Source organism: Ranitomeya imitator, chromosome 5 (assembly GCF_032444005.1).
Source record: "Ranitomeya imitator isolate aRanImi1 chromosome 5, aRanImi1.pri, whole genome shotgun sequence".
Lineage (NCBI taxonomy): Eukaryota > Metazoa > Chordata > Amphibia > Anura > Dendrobatidae > Ranitomeya > Ranitomeya imitator.
In genome coordinates this window covers 49,520,754-49,541,676 of record NC_091286.1, presented here as the reverse complement: position 1 = coordinate 49,541,676, position 20,923 = coordinate 49,520,754, and the positions used below count along the sequence as shown (strand labels likewise).

General features: G+C 45.9%; 1 protein-coding gene across 2 annotated transcripts in view; it reads right to left on the bottom strand.

Moving 5' to 3' along the window:
• FOXN2 (forkhead box N2) overlaps positions 1–20,412 on the bottom strand; it is a 50,754-nt gene extending 30,342 nt beyond the window's left edge. Inside the window, exon 1 of one of the 2 annotated variants that reach the window (XM_069768651.1) lies at positions 20,243–20,412. The gene's annotated coding sequence lies outside the window, so the exon portion shown is untranslated. Of the gene's footprint in view, positions 1–17,193; positions 17,263–20,242 lie in introns of those variants that run through there. The other variant, XM_069768650.1, reaches the window with a different exon arrangement.
• Positions 20,413–20,923: the final 511 nt, after the last annotated feature.

Sequence of the window (20,923 nt, the reverse complement as noted above, 5' to 3'; positions counted from 1 at the left end):
TACTATCCCGTCCAGGTGACCTGGGACTTAATTCCCAGGGACGGGATAGTACGTCATATGCGATCGGCCGCGCTCACGGGGGGAGCGCGGCCGAGTGTCAGCTGCCTATCGCAGCTGACATCCGGCACTATGTGCCAGGAGCGGTCACGGACCGCTCCCGGCACACCGCGATCAAAGATGATCGCGGTGTGCCGGCGGTGCAGGGAAGCATCGCGCAGGGAGGGGGCTCCCTGCGGGCTTCCCTGAGACGATCGGTACACAGTGATGTACTCACCGTGTACCGAGCGTCTTCTCCCTGCAGTCCCCGGATCCAAAATGGCCGCCGGGCTGCATCCGGGTCCTGCAGGGAGCACTTCAGGGTCAGGATCAGGCTGCAGCTGCAGCTCTAATCCTGCCCGGCTGTATGTCAGATCACCGATCTAACAGAGTGCTGTGCACACTGTCAGATCGGTGATCTGTGATGTCCCCCCCTGGGACAAAGTGAAAAAGTAAAAAAAAAAAATTTCCACACTTGTAAAAAAAAAAAAAAAATCCTACATAAAGCAGAAAAAAAAAAAAATATTCCCATAAATATATTTCTTTACCTAAAAAAAAACAAATAAACAATAAAAGTACACATATTTAGTATCGCCGCGTCCGTAACGACCCGACCTATAAAACTGGCCCACTAGTTAACCCCTTCAGTGAACACCGTAAGAAAAAAAAAAAAAAAAGAGCCAAAAAACAACGCTTTATTATCATAACGCTGAACAAAAAGTGGAATAACACGCGATCAAAAAGACGGATATAAATAACCATGGTACCTCTGAAAGCGTCATCTTGTCCCGCAAAAAACGAGCCGCCATATAGCATCATAACCAAAAAAATAAAAAAGTTATAGTCCTCAGAATAAAGCGATGCCAAAATAATTATTTTTTCTATAAAATAGCTTTTTATCGTATAAAAGCGCCAAAACATAAAAAAATGATATAAATGAGGTATCGCTGTAATCGTACTGACCCGAAGAATAAAACTGCTTCATCAATTTTACCAAACGCGGAACGGTATAAACGCCTCCCCCAAAAGAAATTCATGAATAGCTGGTTTTTGGTCATTCTGCCTCACAAAAAAACGGAATAAAAAGCGATCAAAAACTGTCACGTGTCCGAAAATGTAACCGATAAAAACGTCAACTCGTCCCGCAAAAAACAAGACCTCACATGACTATGTGGACCAAAATATGGAAAAATTATAGGTCTCAAAATGTGGAGACGCAAAAACTTTTTTGCTATAAAAAGCGTCTTTTAGTGTGTGACGGCTGCCAATCATAAAAATCCGATATAAAAAACGCTATAAAAGTAAATCAAACCCCCCTTCATCACCCCCTTAGTTAGGCTAGGTTCACATTGCGTTAATGGGTTAACGCTAACGGACAGCGTTGCACGGCGAAAATGTCACAATTAACGCCGTGCAACGGGTCCGTTAGCACAACCATTGACAGCAATGTGATTTTCGGGTGTAGCGCATCGCTAGAGCGTGCCATTTTCGGCTCGTGCTAGCAAGGTGCCATTCTTTTGTGGCGCGCCTCAGACGCTGCTTGCAGCGTCCGCGGCGCGCCCGAGGTCCGATCACCGATCTTCCAGAGCGGGGACGTTAACGCGACCACTAAACACGACACCTAAAAAGACATTGCGTTAGCGCAATCCGCTAGCGCTAAACGGATTTCCCTAACGCAATGTGAACCTAGCCTTAGGGAAAAATAATAAAATTAAAAAAAATGTATTTATTTCCATTTTCCCATTAGGGTTAGGGCTAGGGTTAGGGCTAGGGTTAGGGTTTGGATTACATTTACGGTTGGGATTAGGGTTGGGATTAGAATTAGGGGTGTGTCAGGGTTAGAGGTGTGGTTAGGGTTACAGTTGGGATTAGGGTTAGGGGAGTGTTTGGATTAGGGTTTCATTTATAATTGGGGGGTTTCCACTGTTTAGGCACATCAGGGGCTCTCCAAACGCGACATGGCGTCCGATCTCAATTCCAGCCAATTCTGCATTGAAAAAGTAAAACAGTGCTCCTTCACTTCCGAGCTCTCCCGTGCGCCCAAACAGGGGTTTACCCCAACATATGGGGTATCATCGTACTCGAGACAAATTGGACAACAACTTTTTGGGTCCAAGTTCTCTTGTTATCCTTGGGAAAATAAAAATTTGGGGGGCTAAAAATCATTTTTGTGGGAAAAAAAAGGTTTTTATTTTCACGGCTCTGCGTTGTAAACTGTAGTGAAACACTTGGGGGTTCAAAGTTTTCACAACACATCTAGATAAGTTCCATGGGAGGTCTAGTTTCCAATATGAGGTCACTTGTGGGTGGTTTCTACTGTTTGGGTACATCAGGGGCTCTGCAAATGCAACGTGACGCCTGCAGACCAATCCATCTAAGTCTGCATTCCAAATGGCGCTCCTTCCCTTCCGAGCTCTGCCATGCGCCCAAACAGTGGTTCCCCCCCACATATGGGGTATCAGCGTACTCAGGACAAATTGGACAACAACTTTTGGGGTCCAATTTATTCTGTTACCCTTGTGAAAATACAAAACTGGGGGCTAAAAAATAATTTTTGCGAAAAAAAAAAAAATTATTTTAACGGCTCTGCGTTATAAACTGTAGTGAAACACTTGGGGGTTCAAAGCTCTCAAAACACATCTTGATAAGTTCCTTAGGGGGTCTAGTTTCCAAAATGGTGTCACTTGTGGGGGGTTTTAATGTTTAGGCACATCAGGGGCTCTCCAAACCAACATGGCGTCCCATCTTAATTCCAGTCATTTTTGCATTGAAAAGTCAAATGGCGCTCCTTCCCTTCCGAGCTCTGCTATGCACCCAAAAAGTGGTTTACCCCCACATATGGGGTATCGTCGCACTCAGGACAAATTGCACAACAACTTTTGTGGTCTAATTTCTTCTCTTACCCTTGGGAAAATAAAAAATTGGTGGCGAAAAGATTATTTTTGTGAAAAAATATGATTTTTTATTTTTACGGCTCTGCATTATAAACTTCTGTGAAGCAATTGGTGGGCCAAAGTGGTCACCACACATCTAGATAAGTTCCTTAGGGTGTCTACTTTCCAAAATGGTGTCACTTGTGGGGGGTTTCAATGTTTAGGCACATGAGGGGCTCTCCAAACGCAACATGGCGTCCCATCTCAATTCCTGTCAATTTTGCATTGAAAAGTCAAATGGCGCTCCTTTCCTTCCAAGCTCTGCCATGCGCCCAAACAGTGGTTTACCCCCACATATGGGGTATCAGCGTACTCAGTACAGATTGTACAACAATGTTTGGCATCCATTTTATCCTGTTACCCTTGGTAAAATAAAACAAATTGGAGCTGAAATAAATTTTGTGTGAAAAAAAGTTAAATATTCATTTTTATTTAAACATTCCAAAAATTCCTGTGAAACCCCTGAAGGGTTAATAAACTTCTTGAATGTGGTTTTGAGCACCTTGAGGGGTGCAGTTTTTAGAATGGTGTCACACTTGGGTATTTTCTATCATATAGACCCCTCAAAATGACATCAAATGAGATGTGGTCCCTAAAAAAAAATGGTGTTGTAAAAATGAGAAATTGCTGGTCAACTTTTAACCCTTATAACTCCCTAACAAAAAAAAAATTTTGGTTCCAAAATTGTGCTGATGTAAAGTAGACATGTGGGAAAGGTTACTTATTAAGTATTTTGCGTGACATATCTCTGTGATTTAAGGGCATAAAAATTTAAAGTTGGAAAATTGTGAAATTTTCTAAATTTTCGCCAAATTTCCATTTTTTTCACAAATAAACGCAAGTTATATCGAATAAATGTTACCACTAAAATGAAGTACAATATGTCACGAGAAAACAATGTCAGAATCGCCAAGATCCGTTGAAGCGTTCCCGAGTTATAACCTCATAAAGGGACAGTGGTCAGAATTGTAAAAATTGGCCCGGTCATTAACGTGCAAACCACCCTCGGGGCTTAAGGGGTTAAGATGGTCACATTTATTAAGAGAACATAAGTAGCCATTATTTTGGCAAGGGCTAGTGAAGACAACTGTATTTTCAGTCCAAGTGCGGTCCTACAAAATATCAGCTCACAATTGGAAAAATTTTATTCTATGCAGCTGTACAGGATTTTCCTCCAATATTGGGATTGCACTCAGCTTTGCATGGGGGAGGGGGGGGGGGGGGAGAAAAAAAAAAAAAAAAAAAACCTGCACACTGATGACAAATCAGATCGCACTTCTTCACAGCTACCGTAAAAAATCAGGCTGCCGAGATGCAGCACCATTTTAATAAAAGCATTTTTATCCCTATTTTTCTCCCAAAAATTTGGAGTGCATCGTAGGTTGCTTTCACACAATTCTTTTGCCATCAGTCACAATCCGGCGAATTTTGGAAAAAAAAAAAAAAAACGGATCCGGTGGCAACTTTTTTTCCCTCATAGACTAGTATTAGCGACGGATGGCCTCACGTTTCATCAGTTTTTCGCAGGATTCATCATAAATTGTTTATCCGGCGGCCGGAGAAAACGGACATAGTAATGTTTTGTGTCCGTCGAAAAATTCGTCGCCGTAGGTTTGCTAGAATGGAAGCCTATGATGCCGGATCCATCAAAAAAATTTTTAACTGACCATGCTCCAATTTTTTTTACGATCCAATTAGCTGGATGAGCTAGTCGGATCCGGCTAAATAATGGATCTGTCACACAAGTTTTTCAATCTGCAATGGATCCGTTTTTTTATTCAAAATTCGAAAGCAGACTTATTGTCAGATGTGTCTTGCACTACGCAAAATATGGTAATTGAGACATTCTTGATAATCTGTTGCCATCTATTGGGATGATGAAGATGAAACGAGGGAGGACATTTCAGTAAGACAATGATCCCAAACAGTCAAGAAAACTCTCAATTGGTTTCAGAGAAAGAACATAAAGCTAGCAGAATGGCCCAGACAATCACCTGACTTTAATCTAAGAGAAAATTTATGGGATTGGTTGTTACAGACATCTGGTGGGAATTTCATATCAATAGAACCTTTAGAAATATGTTAAACACTTATTTCACCCGCTGTGCACATATAATGTATGTAAAACATGATCACAACAGAATATCAAAAAGGGAAAAAAAAAAAACAGTAAAAATAATATACCGTAAGTATTGTCTGTTACCTTGACAACATCAAAATATTTAAGCTATTGCCTAGCAACTAGATCAGCGGGAAGCTAGGAGACAACGCTGTTGCACTTTACTCTTACTGGATGGATGTCATCACCTATGATTCTGCAGAAGTGGTGGAAAGAGGGTAATGATGACACCACCAGCCTTTTATACATCTATAACTGCAATAATGTGACAATGAGAAAAAAAATAACTTAAAAATGGTGTGTTGCCAGAGATTCCCTATAATATTTTGAATGTGTATTTTTAACATCAATTGAAAGACAATACGATCAGCTATTTTCAGGTTACATTAACGAATCATGGTAAGCGCTAATGGACAAGGTGTGAAAAATGTAGACTGGTAACATGACTGCTTCATCAGCACTCTCGTCTCTGCGTCATCTTCTTGTTAAAGATGAAAGTCGGGAGTTACACCGCCCAGGAGCAAAAACCTACAGCAGCCAGCGCTCCCTGCCCTGGACATGTATTTAACATATGGCAAATCTACTGTATATAAGACGTAAAACATGACAAGGACTTGATTTACAGCATATTTACAGCTTCTTCACATGCCAGAAGCAAAACTAACTAAAACACGGCATTGTAAGCAAGATCCATGTGAGATTGGGCCGCAAGTGTGGGGAAATAAGTATCTGACACACTGCCGATTTTGCAAGTTTTCCCACCTACAAAGAATAGAGACATCAATAATTTCTATCTTAGGTACACTTCAAATGTGAGACAGAATTTAAAAATAAAAACCAGAAAATCACATTGCACGATTTTTTAAATAATTAAACTGCATTTTATTGCATGAAATAAGTATTTCCAGTTCACCAATCCTGACAGCACCATGGAGGAAGTCCTTTTTAGCCTCATTGGGACAGGAAACGAGAGGTGAAAAGGACCTTCCCATCTCCACCCCCTCAGTGTTTTTCCTGTTCCATTGAGGATAGGAATGACGAGAGGATGCTCCTATTCCTGGCTGCACCGGGCAGATCAGTGTGGATCGGGGGGCCCAGCCTTTCCCTTCCTTATGTTAAGAAATCTGCATCTGACACCCTCTGATCGGGGGTCCTTCAGCCTACCTCAGTAACTACTGCTCCTGAGTTGCGAGCCGCTTCCTCCTTACTGGGGGCTCTCGGCTCCGGCACACAAACCCTGCAGGCGTGCTTCCAGGAACGTCATCTCTGCAAGCCGGACGGAGCACTACCGGGTCCCAGCCAGCGCGCGTTCCACTGCGAAACGCAGAAAGGAGGATCCGGCAAAGACATCAGCAGAAGAGATCCGAGATGGGCATCATATAAATAGGGTCCTGAAATGTGTGTAGGCTGCCCTACTGTAGGCTTAGGACATGGAGGATCCTACTAAGACTGACCGTCTTGGAAGAGAGCCAGGGGAATGTGAGTAAACTTGTAAAAAGACACCCACTCTAAGCCCTTACCCCACACATATCTACTCTATGTATTCTGGGGGGACACCTGTCTCTGCAACTCCTAAGAAAGATAGCAAGAAGTCAGGAAAGGGTAGATCTGCAACGTCAAGCTACCAGATACCTGGCATAAGCACCTATGTGAATACTGCACTTCAAAAATTGTCAGAGAAGAGCAGACCTCTTTGCTGTCGGCCATAAGGTCCATAATCAGAGATGAGGTCCAGGCCTCAATTTCTGTGCTAGTATACGCCCATGCATGTAGAAAAGCTGCAGAGACACCATCACGTGTTTCTCAACGCAAGCAATAAATAGCCAGGTCTTTCACCGGGAAGGAACAACCACGGGAAGGGCAGCATCCAAAAAGGAAAACCACCTATGCCAAAACATGGTATCCATCCACAGACAGCTGTTTCGGGGTATTTGCCCCTCATCAGTGTGGAGTAGGAAACTGGCTATTAGGAGCAGTGCCTAGTAAAAGGACTATAAACATAAGGATGAATGACCTTGGGGCGATCAAAACATCCCTTATAGGAAACTAGATGGCAGCCCGATTCTAAAGAATCGGGAGTCTAGAATCCATATATACTTTATTTATTCAAATGTAAGAATAATACAATTAATAAATAATAGTAAGAAAGAACAAAAATAATAGGCAGTATATGGAGAAAACACCAAACAAAAGTTCAAAATTGGTGTGAAAATGTCACTGAACCACTTCACAACTAAATATATATAGTTTTGGTAAATGGTATTATCATTTTTTTTTGACGAAATTCGGCAGGAGCTTGAAGAGCAACGTCACTGGGCCCGCCTCCACGCAGTAGAAACTTGCTGTGAGGTAAAAATTCAAAAATCACAGCAAAATGGCGGGCGGAGTGTGTCACAGTACGGCACGTTTCTGATTGGTCGCTCGCAGCAGGCGGCAACCAATCAGACACTGGACACTGTTGACGTCACTTATCTCCGGACATTAGCTCCGGACAAAGCCACGGAAGTTGGCACAAATTGCAGGAAGTAGTATTCTAGGCAATTATACATTAGATATGCAAATGCATGTAGAAAAGCCGCGGAGACGCCATCACGTGTTTCTCAACGCAAGCAATAAATAGCCAGGTCTTTGACTGGGAAGGAACAACCACGGGAAGGGCAGCATCCAAAAAGGAAAACCACCTATGCCATAACATGGTATCCAGTTTCCTACTCCACACTGATGAGGGGCAAATAACCCGTAACAGCTGTCTTTTTCTTTATGGCCCCATATAATGCTCCATGCAGTTCTTTATGGCCCCATAGACGCTCCATATAGCATTGTGCCACATGTAATGCTGCTGCTGCTGCACTAAAAAAAAAAAAAAAAAAAAAAAGACATACTCTCCTCTCATCGCTGCTCCTCAATGCCCCGTCTCTCCGCACTGACTGTTCAGGCAGAGGGCGGCGCGCACACTAATACGTCATCGCGCCCTCTGACCTGAACAGTCAGTGCAGATGACGCGGAAAACGGGGCGGCGGTGGAACGGGGAAAGGTGAATATGACATACTTACCTGCTCCCGGCGCTCCTGACACGATCCCTGCATGTCCCACGGTCTTCGGGAGCGGCCACATGGTACCGCTCATTACAGTAATGAATATGCGGCTCCACCCCTATGGGAGTGGAGTCCATATTCATTACTTTAATGAGTGATACCAGTGACCGCTGAACAGGGGAAGAAGCTGCCGCGCCCGGAGACCGTGGGACATACAGGGACCGCGCCGGGAGCAGGTGGGTATTTGACAGTCGTCGCTCCCCCTCACCCGCCGATATCCCCCCTTGATTTTATAGATAATACAAATTAATTTGCAGACCTATTTTAACCCCTTCATGACCCAGCCTATTTTGACCTTAATGACCTGGCAGTTTTTTGCAATTCTGACCAGTGTCCCTTTATGAGGTAATAACTCGGGAACGCTTCAACGGATCCTAACGGTTCTGAGATTGTTTTTTCGTGACATATTGGGCTTCATATTAGTGGCAAATTTAGGTCAATAATTTTTGCGTTTATTTGTGAAAAAAATGGAAATTTGGCTAAAATTTTGAAAATTTCGCAATTTTCAAATTTTGAATTTTTATTCTGTTAAACCAGAGACTTATGTGACACAAAATAGTTAATAAATAACATTTCCCACATGTCTACTTTACATCAGCACAATTTTGGAAACAAAATTTTTTTTTTGCTAGGAAGTTATAAGGGTTAAAATTTGACCAGCGATTTCTTATTTTTACAACGAAATTTACAAAACCATTTTTTTTTTTAGGGACCACCTCACATTTCAAGTCAGTTGGAGGGGTCTATATGGCTAAAAATACCCAAAAGTGACACCATTCTAAAAACTGCACCCCTCAAGGTACTCACAACCACATTCAAGAAGTTTATTAACCCTTCAGGTACTTCACAGCAGCAGAAGCATCATGGAAGGAAAAAATGAACATTTAACTTTTTTGTCACAAAAATGATGTTTTAGCAACAATTTTTTTTATTTTCCCAAGGGTAAAAAGAGAAACTGGACCCCAAGCCTTATTGTACAATTTGTCCTGAGTACGCCGATACCTCATATGTGGGGGGGAACCACTGTCTGGGCGCACGACAGGGCTCTGAAGGGAAGGAGCGCCATTTGACTTTTTCAATGAAAAATTGGCTCCAATCTTTAGCAGACACCATGTCGCGTTTGGAGAGCCCCCCGTGTGCCTAAACATTGGAGCTCCCCCACAAGTGACCCCATTTTGGAAACTAGACCCCCCCCAAGGAGCTTATCTAGATGCATAGTGAGCACTTTAAACCCCAGGTGCTTCACAAATTGAGCCGTAAAAATGAAAAAGTACTTTTTTGTCAAAAAGAATTTCTTTTAGCCTCAATTTTTTCATTTTCACATGGGCAACAGGATAAAATGGATCCTAAAATGTGTTGGACAATTTCTCCTGAGTACACCAATACCTCATATGTGGTCACAAACCACTGTTTGTGCACACAGCAAGGCTCAGAAGGGAAGGAGCGCCATTTGACTTTTGAATGAAAAATTAGCTAAAAAAAATCGGTAGCGGACACCATGTCGCATTTGGAGAGCCCCTGTGTGCCTAAACATTGGAGCTCCCCCACATGTGACCCCATTTTGGAAACTAGACCTTCCTAGATGTGCGGTGACCACTTTAAACCCCCAATTGCTTCATAGAAGTTTATAACGCAGAGCCATGAAAATAAAAAATCATTTTTCTTTCCTCAAAAATTATTTTTTAGCCTGCAATTTTTTATGTTCACAAGGGTAACAGGAGAAATTGGACCCCAATATTTGTTGCCCAATTTGTTGTGAGTACACTGATACCCCATATGTTGGGGTAAACCACTGTTTGGGCACACGTCGGGGCTCGGAAGGGAAGTAGTGACTTTTGAAATGCAGACTTTGATGGAATGGTCTGCGGGCGTCACGTTGCATTTGCAGAGCCCCTGATGTGCCTAAACAGTAGAAACCCCCCACAAGTGACCCCATATTGGAAACTAGACCTCCCATGGAACTAATCCAGATGTGCAGTGAGCACTTTAAACCCCCAAGTGGTTCACAAAAGTTTATAACGCAGAGCCGTGAAAATAAAAAATAATTTTTCTTTCCACAAAAATTATGTTTTAGCAAGCAATTTTTTATTAATAGTTGCCCAGTTTGTCCTGAGTACGCTGGTACCCCATATGTGGGGGTAAACCACTGTTTGGGCGCACATCGGGGCTCGGAAGTGAGGGAGCACCATTTGACTTTTTGAATACAAGATTGGCTGGAATCAATGGTGGCGCCATGTTGCGTTTGGAGACCCCCTGATGTGCCTAAACAGTGGAAACCCCTCAATTCTAACTTCAACACTAACCCCAACACACCCCTAACCCTATCCATAACCTTAACCCTATTTCCATCCCTAGCCCTAATTCCAACCCTAACCCTAAGGCTATGTGCCCACGTTGCAGATTTGTGTGAGATTTTTCTGCACGATTTTTGAAAAATCCGCAGGTAAAAGGCACTGCGTTTTACCTGCGGATTTACAGTTTTTTTTGTGCGGATTTCACCTGCGGATTCCTATTGAGTAACAGGTGTAAAACGCTGTGGAATCCGCACAAAATTGACTTGCTGCGGAAAATACAACGCAGCGTTTCTGCATGGTATTTTCCGCACTATGGGCACAGCGGATTTGGTTTTCCATAGGTTTACATGGTACTGTAAACCTGATGGAAAACTGCTACAAATTCGCAGCGACCAATCCGCTGCGGATCCCCGGCCAATCCGCTGTGGATCCGCGGCCAATCCGCTGTGGATCCGCGGCCAAATCCGCACCGTGTGCAAATACCGTAAACCTAACCCTAACGGAAAAAGAAAAAAAAATTATTTTCTTTATTTTATTATTGGCCCTACCTATGGGGGTGATAAAGGGGGGGGGACGAATGCCGGACGGCAGATTTGGCGGGCGCACTGCGCATGCGCCCGCCATTTTGGAAGATGGCGGCGCGCAGGGAGAAGACGGACGGACAGCGGGGGGCCCGGTAAGTATAAGGGGGGAGATCTGAGCATGGGGGGGTGGATCGGAGGACGGGGGGTGGCATCGGAGCACGGGGGGAGCGGGCAGGACGGCGGAGGGGAGCGGAACATAGATCGGAGGGCTGGGGGAGGCGATCGGTGTCGGTGGGGGGTACACCAGTGTTTCCAGCCATGGCCGATCATATTGCAGCATCGGCAATGGCTGGATTGTAATATTTCACCAGTTTTTTAGGTGAAATATTACAAATCGCTCTGATTGGCTGTTGAAAGTGAAACTGCCAATCAGAGCGATTGTAGCCACGGGGGGGGTGAAGCCACCCGCCCTGGGCTAAAGTACCATTCCCCTGTCCCTGCAGATCGGGTGAAATTGGAGTTATCCCTTTCACCTGATCTGCAGGGACGCGATCTTTCCATGACGCCACATAGGCGTCATAGGTCGGATTGGTACCGACTTTCATGACGCCTACGTGGCGTCAAAGGTCGGGAAGGGGTTAAAATGTTAAGAACTCAGGAAAGGTTGAGAGGGATAGATGGGAGAAAATAAAATAATTTTAATGCAGACCACTAGATATCTTCACTGCCTGTAGTCAAATTTACTCCATTTCTATGAGAAGAGATGTCAAAACAGAATATAAGGAATGTAAACTGGTTAAAAAGGAAGTTCCTGCACCTACAAAGCTGGCAGAATGCTTATTAATTGGAATTGGCGACTGAAAAATGTTAACTTCTATAACTTTTGTCAAAGGTTTGAAACTATATGCGGGAGAGTTATCATGACAATGACCAACTTATTAAATTTTCATCATGGGAAGTCCTAGAATAATGACACTAGAAATTACAGGAAAACAATTGGTTAAACATATAAACCCCCCTTTCCAAATGAATTATGTGGAACAAATCTCAAAAGTCATGAGAATGTCAGACCCAAGTACTGCGGCTATTTGGAGAGGAGAAAGCATTATTCTGGCGGGTTTCCACTTCATTCCTTTGTGCTCTGTTATTATGTGACTGAAATGTAACCATTAGAAACTGCTGCTCCTTTAAGCTGCTTCAAGGAATAGTTGCATTATGATGTGATAAAATAAGGAAAACTTTCCAATGTCACTATGTTGTTTGTGTGGACTTGCAGGAGCATAACACATGTGAGGGATTGCTTGTTTCTCAAGAACAGAGACAACAAAAAAACAAAAACGTATGTACAAAGCTTGATGGATGACTGCCCCCTTTATCAAGAGGCCCTGAGGCGCTATGGCCAGACAAGGTCATCAGCCATCACTGAGCACATGTAACATGCTCTTCTCTAGAACAGGTTGTCCATTAACATAAGGTAAGTGGAATAGTGGTAGACACACGAGGCAGCAACTAGTACTAAAATGTTAACGTTTTGCATAATTTGCCCACAAAACCAAAGATTCCCTTTAAAAGGCAATCACGTTCCATATTTAGTGGCAAAATCATTGTATTTTTACTTTGATTTTACAAATTGCTGCAAGACAAGAAAAAAAAAATACACGTACAGTGACTGCAATGTGTGAACATGAGCTGAAAGTGTCTCTTTTCATGCTTTGGTTCACCTTCTAAATGCAGGCATCTGTAAAGGTAATCTTATCTCAAGCTAGAAACTCTTTTCAATTGGCTAGCGAAGATTTGGGGTAATGCTGTAGGTTTCCACAGGGAGAACCTGCTACAATCTGCAAGAGATCTGCGACATTAGCCCTACATAACCGTGGCTCTAATTTCACATGCAATCAGTCCAATCTGAAGATATTTCTTAGGGTTGGCACTAAACAATTCGCACAGTTCGGTCCGGCAGCCAGGTGAGCAATCTGTGGCCATCGGACAGAAGCCCCGGGAACTACTTTCTCCCTTCTGGCATACGAAACTCTTCTTTCGATTAGTTGTCCTGGAGTGAGGTTACATGTGCATCATGCCAGGCAGACCTATCAAAAGAAGAGCCACAGATGCTGAGGGGTAGGTGCTTCTCAGGGCTCCTGTCCGACTGCCACAGATTACTGATCTGGGAGATGGACCGTGAGTCGACTTGCACCAATTCTAAGGCAATGTGCACACGTATTCTGGTCCAATGCAGATTTTTTCGCAGCGGATTTAATAAATCCACAGTGCAAAACCGCTGCGGATTTATCACGGTTTTTCTGCGGATTTCACTGCGGTTTTAAAACTGCGGTTTTCTATTGGAGCAGCTGTAAAACCGCTGCGGAATCCGCTGACATCTGTCAGGTCGCTAGTCTTACCCATAATGGGGGTTTTGAGTAATGAACCAGGCAGGGAGTTTATAAAAGCCTCAGGTATCTTTTGCATGTGTTTAGAGTTAATTAGTTGATTCAGAAGATTAGGGTAATAGGTCGTTTAGAGAACCTTTTCTTGATATGCTAATTTATTGAGACAGGTTTTTTGGGTTATCAGGAGTTGTATGCCAAAATCATCAGTATTAAAACAATAAAAGACCTGACAAATTTCAGTTGGTGGATAATGAATCTATAATATATGAAAGTTTAATTGTAATCATTACATTATGGTAAATAATGAAATTTAACACTATATGCTAATTTTTTGAGAAGGACCTGTAGATCAGGCACCTCATGAAAGATACTGCCTCTACAAAATCCTGACTTTAATAAGCTGAATATTCATGAATGCAATGAACAAAGATTAATCTAAGAGTCAATATTATATATTCAGAAAAGGACACATTGGTAAAAAAAAAGATAAATATCACTACAGTAACGATAAGTGGGGCTCTATAAAGGGATGTGAACCCTTCAGTTCAGCAATTAGACAGCACCCTATATCAATAAACCCCATGAACTGCTTCCCATATTCCAGATCTGCACCCGATGGTTTCAATTATATTACACATATCCAGAGTTTACACAAGCTCAACGAGTAAATATGTATTATCAAGGACGTTACACAATATGGGCAGCGGTACAAAGTGCTCAGGATTATGTTATCAGCAATGAATTACTGCATCTCCACAAGTACTAGCAGCAGTGAGCAGCTATACTTTACAAGTGGTTTCATAGGCACAACACTCCCGTAGTTACACAACAGACTGCGCCGGCTGGATATTGCTCAATTGGTGCATTTCTTCATTTCCCCTGACAAGTCTTACATATAACAATTCTGGAACATCTTCGGAACATTACGCTGGGCCGTTCCTCTGTTACTCCTCCTAGGAAACTCAAAATACCGTAATTTGAAATAGGTATGTCTAAGTAGTATACAAGGTTTAATCAGAGCTGGTGCCTTCAGACTGTAGGAACACATCCCATTACAAGGGGTAACAGATCCTCCAGAAAAGAGTTGGCCACTGTTTTGACAACACATTCATAAATGCCAGATGCAAATAAGAAACACTTACGCTGCCCTCCCGAACTGGATCTCCTGATGCTCGAGTTACATCATGTCAAGAGAGTGCTGAACCCAATCAACTCCAACATTTACTATTTCATCAGAGCAGACATCCACGCTGATGTAATACTGATGAACAGCCGATCAGTGACAGATGATTGGCGGCAGCGGTCAGGTGACCCTGTAAAGTCATGCAACAAGACTTGGGAATAGCAGCACTGACCCCGCTGGAACTAAGCCACTTGATGGAGGCGAATATATATTGTTTTTAATTTTCTATGGTGCACTGAATTGATTAGGCTGGGTTAACCCAGTAGTTGGCACCACTTTACAAGATAGCCAGTCATTTAAAGGGGATGTCTCCGGCAATGAATTTCCAGTTTCGGGAGGAGGTCCTCCACTTAGAACAGCCCTTTTAACCGCAGCAGAGAGCTGCTTATCAAGAGTGACTCTTAAGAGTGAAGAGTGAGTGCTTATCAAGAGTCAGTCACCGCTGTGCTCTGCTTTCACTTTACGGCCGGCAGTCAGTGAGTGCGGGAAGCAGACGGCAAGGGACCTGACGGACACCGGAATGTAAGTATATACTGTTTGTTTTTTACGCTGGTAACCAGGGTAAACATCGGGTTACTAAGCGCGGCCCTGCGCTTAGTAACCCGATGTTTACCCTGGTTACAAGCGAACGCATCGCTCGATCGGTGTCACACAGCGATGACAGCGGGAGATCCAGCGACGAAAGAAAGTTCCAAACGACGTGCTACGACGTACGATTCTCAGCAGGATCCCTGATCGCTGCTGCGTGTCAGACACAGCGATATCGTAACGATATCGCTGGAACGTCACGGATCGTACCGTCGTAGCGACAAAAGTGCCACTGTGTGACGGTACCCTTACTCAAACAGAAGAAGGAGTCCATCAACATATTGCAAAGGTCCACATGTAGCAAGTTTCATTTATTTCTAGCAGTACTACACTGACAATTTGCTAAAACATGAAAAATTCACTTTGTCTATGAGCGAAATGCCTAACAGATGTATTTACCATATATGACAATAGTGAGGGTGTTGCCTCATAAAAAAGTCCACTTTTACATTTGTTGGGTATGATCACACATGGCAAAATTGCTTTAGAAAATCTCTACAGAAAATGTGCCACTATGCCCACTTTTCCTGAAGCCTATATGGTTCCCTTGCCATTACAACCAGGACTTCAACTTACCGTACTCCATTTTATTTTGCCAAACTTCCTTACATAAATCAACTCATTTTTACAGAGCCTTGTGTTACCGGATAACTTTTTACAGACCTTTGCTTTATCTACAAGCACCTTAAAGGGCGTTCCTATCTAGTAAAATCATGGCATGTTCCTAAACATTGGAACACAAACAGAAGAGGCACCCAATGCTGTGCAAAAACAGTATATGGGCCCTTTGCAGTCCAATAATTCATGATAATGCAGAATGCCATTTTCTTTGGGGGTTGTAGTGGCCCTTTCACTACTCGTGCCATGTGCGGCAGCACCAATGGTATGTCCGCCCCTGTTGCTAGTATTTAGCTGGATCTGATGATTGATATGGGACTGCTTACTAGCAGGTGACCCCGAGTAGTTGTGACTGCTCAGAGATTTTCTTCGCCTCAGCTGAATGATTTTCAGCTGCTAGACAGCTTGATTACATGTGGGGATTCCCTAGCAACCAGGCAACCCCCACATGTACTCAGGCTGGGTAGCAGCTGTAAATCATGCAGCTGCGTCAACAAAAACTACATCTCCGAGCAGTCACAAATACACGGGAGACAACCCGAGCAACGAGTATACTCGCTCATGACTACTTACTATCCTAGAAATAAAGGGTTTTGGGCCATTATGCACAGGGCCACACCTTGTCACTCGGCTGTGCAGGGAACTGCAGCCTGCCATGTTCACTGGAATATAAGGAGCTGCAGCTCCTTATATCCTTCCTCTTATGCAGTCGAATATCTGTGCCACTTGCTGTGCAGGATGAAACTATGATGGAGGCGATAAAGTACACCAGCGATATGGCCCACGGGCAGGATTGACCAAGTCAAAGAGGTCACCAAACAAAAAGTGGTGGCCAATGCCAACAACATGCCATCATTTTATAAGGTAGGAGTACACCTTTAATTGATGTTGCTCCATCTACTAAATAATTGTCTAAGGGTCACTTTCGTCTTTGTCTGTCTGTCATGGATATTCATTGGTCGCGGCCTCTGCCAGTCATGGAATCCAAGTCGCTGATTGGTCGTGGGCGTCTTGCCACGACCAATCAGCGACGGCCAGAGTCTGGCAGCAATATGGCCGCTCTTTCCTCCCTGCAGTCAGTGTCCGCTCCATACTCCCCTCCAGTCATCCAGTCAGCCCTCACACAGGGTTAATGCCAGCGTTACAGGAGCGCGGTGTAACGCACTCCGGTTACGCAGCTATTAAACCTGTGTGACCAACTTTTTACTATTGTTGCTGCGTATGCAGCATCAATAGTAAAAAGATCTAATGTTACAAATAATAATTAAAAAAAAAAAGAAGGTTATTCTCACCCTCCGACGTCACGTCCTGTCCTCGGCAGTGCAAGCGGCAGGTTCCGGTGCTAAGGATGCTATGCGAGAAGGACCTACCATGACGTCACGGTCATGTGACCGCAATGTCAGCGCTCATACCAACCCTGGGATCGGAAGCTGCCGAGTGCACCGCACACAGGCAACAGTGGCTGGGCACCACATTTGCTTGGAGTTTATTTTTCCTTTGAAGTCGCCACCTATGTGGATCCGAAGCAGGATCAACACACAGTTCTCCAAAGTGAGCTACACACCTTATTGGATTATACAACACACGGAGAAGAGTTGTCTAAAGAATTGATTCCTTGAAAATCTCAATGTGCATTTCTTACCGAAAAAAGGTCAGCATAACCACAATTAAAAGAATTTTTTTAACTGTTGGTAAAAACGTACTACGCTCAGAGGAAGCGCAGCACTTGTTTATTTTTCCTCTTTCCCTAAACCAGGGTATTTCTAAAGACAATATACTACGTGGACATGCATATTCTAGAATACCCGATGCGTTAGAATCGGGCCACCATCTAGTGGGATCATAAACTCCTCTGAAGAGCTGCCATGTACAAAACTAAAAACAATAACACAATAGCAGAAAATATCAAACTGAATAAATGCCACATTTGCCTAAACAGGAAGCTTCAACCACAAGGGACGAGCACGTAACAAAGAAGAACACATAGGAATGTCGAAATAGGCAAGCGGACGAGAACTAGTGGGTGGAGTAGTCCCAGCCAGTGACCAGCCAGGGCAAGCTACTGCTGGCTCAGCTTTCTCCTCACCACGTGTCTGTCACAACCCACAGCAAAAATTAGGAGTCCACACAAACAGCAAAGCTGACTCTCCTAGAGAAAACAGCTGGAAAAAAAGCCTCAATGCCAGAATTCAGTGGGGTCACAAAAGTGGTAACGATCTCCCGGCACAATGACAAACCTTCATGCAGTTTATGGATGGAAAGACTATAAAACCAACAGAGTCCAAGGGCTGCGGAGGACAAAGAGCACACAGCGAGCAGATCCAAACACCTCGTGCCATTTACACACAGGCGGCAGTTCATTAAATCAGTTGGCACTGCTGTTGTGACCGAAGACAATAGACGTTAATCATCATTCATACTGGCCCACATCTGCAGACCGAGACGCTTAATCTGCTTATACATGGCAACCGGAGAATTAAACGCCACAGATCATCGGCCGAAACCCAGAGTAAAACTACAATATGCCACATTATCTCTGCTTTGTTTATACTTTAAATAAAATGAATATTTTTACTGTGAATTTTTGTTTTCTTTTTACATATTTGTTTCATTCCATTATTTAAAACATAAATGAGTGTAATAATTCCAAGGCATAGAATTGCATTAGCCAGTAGCTTAAAAAATATTTTACTAGCCCAAGGGACAATGACCCCATAATGACAGGGTGTAATAATACTAACCCCTAAGAAAGCACACGAGTCTAACAATTCATAACCTAGTGGTATGTCTGAGAGAAACTTCATTATAGTGGTTCGGAGCCTTGTAGGCCCATAAAATAAAAGAAGACCTGTTCTTCACTAAATATGACCCACAGGGGATTGGGGGCTCCCCTTGCACCCACACGGGACCTGTACTAAATCCACAGTCTCCTGGGGGGGGGATGCAAGGCCAGAAACTGTAGAACAGATCAATTTCCCAATTCTTTTCAGGGAACGTAACATCAATGGCCTTTGTATTAATTGAAGGTTTTGGGGCAGCGGCACCCACCGAGGGCAGCACACGGCAGCGGCCAGCACGGGGCAGCGGCCACCACAGAGGGCCAGCACGGGGCAGCGGCCACCACAGAGGGCCAGCACGGGGCAGCGGCCACCACAGAGGGCCAGCACGGGGCAGCGGCCACCACAGAGGGCCAGCACGGGGCAGCGGCCACCACAGAGGGCCAGCACACGGCAGCGGCCACCACAGAGGGCCAGCACACGGCAGCGGCCACCACAGAGGGCCAGCACACGGCAGCGGCCACCACAGAGGGCCAGCACACGGCAGCGGCCACCACAGAGGGCCAGCACACGGCAGCGGCCACCACACGGCAGCGGCCGCCACACGGCAGCGGCCGCCACACGGCAGCGGCCGCCACACGGCAGCGGGCAGCGGCCACCACAGAGGGCAGCACACGGCAGCGGCCACCACAGAGGGCAGCACACGGCAGCGGCCACCACAGAGGGCCAGCACACGGCAGCGGCCACCACAGAGGGCCAGCACACGGCAGCGGCCACCACAGAGGGCCAGCACACGGCAGCGGCCACCACAGAGGGCCAGCACACGGCAGCGGCCACCACCACTACTCGGGCCAGCACACGGCACCGGCCACCACCGAGGGCAGCACACGGCACCGGCCACTACTCGGGCCAGCACACGGCACCGGCCACCTCTCGGGCCAGCACACGGCACCGGCCACCTCTCGGGCCAGCACACGGCACCGGCCACCTCTCGGGCCAGCACACGGCAGCGGCCACTACTCGGGCCAGCACACGGCACCGGCCACCACCGAGGGCAGCACACGGCACCGGCCACTACTCGGGCCAGCACACGGCACCGGCCACCTCTCGGGCCAGCACACGGCACCGGCCACCTCTCGGGCCAGCACACGGCACCGGCCACCTCTCGGGCCAGCACACGGCACCGGCCACCTCTCGGGCCAGCACACGGCACCGGCCACCTCTCGGGCCAGCACACGGCAGCGGCCACTACTCGGGCCAGCACACGGCACCGGCCACCTCTCGGGCCAGCACACGGCACCGGCCACCACCGAGGGCAGCACACGGCACCGGCCACCTCTCGGGGCAGCACACGGCACCGGCCACCTCTCGGGCCAGCACACGGCAGCGGCCACATGGAGAGGAAACAACAAGAGAGGCTGCAGCCGAGGAAGAGCCAGAAACGTGCCGCAGCCGGGGAGGAAGTGGCGGGCAGACGTGGCACAGCCGGCAGCTGAGGGGTTGCGCGGACACAAAGCCTGCTGCCCGGGCACGGTGCGTGCAGGCGGCTCCGCAGACCCCTCCGCACACACAGCGCACAGTGCCGCGCCCCCCACATCTGTACCAGCAGCCCCTGGTCACATATGGTCGCCCCTGTCACCTCCCGGGCCTACACACAAGCCAAGGGCACGGGGCGGGACGCTACTCACCGGCATGCACCGTGTCCCGGTACAATGTGGCAGTGCGGCGGAGCTCGGGCTGGGGGAGGATGTGTCAGAGATCAGCAGCTGCTCTCTCCATCCGCGTACAAGCAACGCCACCAAATCCCCCACCGAGTCGCCATGGCAACGAGGCGCCCAATGGAACCTCCTCCCACCTCTTTCTTTCCCCGCCTACGGCGTGAGGCACGGCGCGTCTAGCCACGCCCTCAAATTAGCCACTGCCTTTCTTCTTAGCAATCTCTCAGTAGCCACGCCTTCTCACCATGACTCCGCCCCCAGGCGCGCCACACCCACTCTGATCAAGCTTTCGGTTTACCTCAGGGTTCCGTATCTCCCCTCAGTACGTGTACGGTTAGCCGGTGTAAGTACTCGCAGTCCGGTGTCATTAGATACACAGCAGGGAGCCGCCCCCTGAGCGCTATGAACGCGCCTCCCTAGTTTTTTGATTTTTTGGCTCCTTTGTGGGAACATTATGGGCGTGGCTGTGCGCTGACGCACATGTTAGACTCTCCCGCCTCCCCCGGGCATGTGACATGGATTTTTTTTTTTTTTGCCTGATGACGTGCGATTAACCCCTTTCGGTAGGCGGAGCCAAAATGAAAAAAAAACAGAAGTGTGACGCGGGAAATCTGCTGCAGTCAGGCGATGCGTTTCCATAGAGACACATCC